Source organism: Micropterus dolomieu, linkage group LG12, assembly GCF_021292245.1.
Source record: "Micropterus dolomieu isolate WLL.071019.BEF.003 ecotype Adirondacks linkage group LG12, ASM2129224v1, whole genome shotgun sequence".
Classification (NCBI taxonomy): domain Eukaryota; kingdom Metazoa; phylum Chordata; class Actinopteri; order Centrarchiformes; family Centrarchidae; genus Micropterus; species Micropterus dolomieu.
Window position 1 is genome coordinate 16456982 of NC_060161.1, and position 343 is coordinate 16457324.

The following is a 343-nucleotide window of genomic DNA, read 5'->3' on the forward strand; positions in this document are numbered from 1 at the left end:
CATTTTTCCAGTGTCAGCATTAAAATAACACGATCATCAGTGCATAAACTTTTCACTTAACCCTCACACACACATTCACGCACGTACTGAGCAATCGCGTTTTGACCTGCCAAATCCAGCTCGTTTCCTTGCTCTTCAGGGAAGTTAAATCTTCTTACTGGGATATTGATAGCTTCAGAAACAGTTGGGGAGAGAGAGAATGTTAATTACAAATGTTTCGGAACAAGATCAGTGTGAAATCCCTGCTGTGCTGGAGCCTGTCGTGGCTGTACCGTTTTGTGTCAGCGCCTCTCTAATGTGGAAGGTAAAGCTTGCAGTTGGGAGAAGCATGAACTGTAAGCAC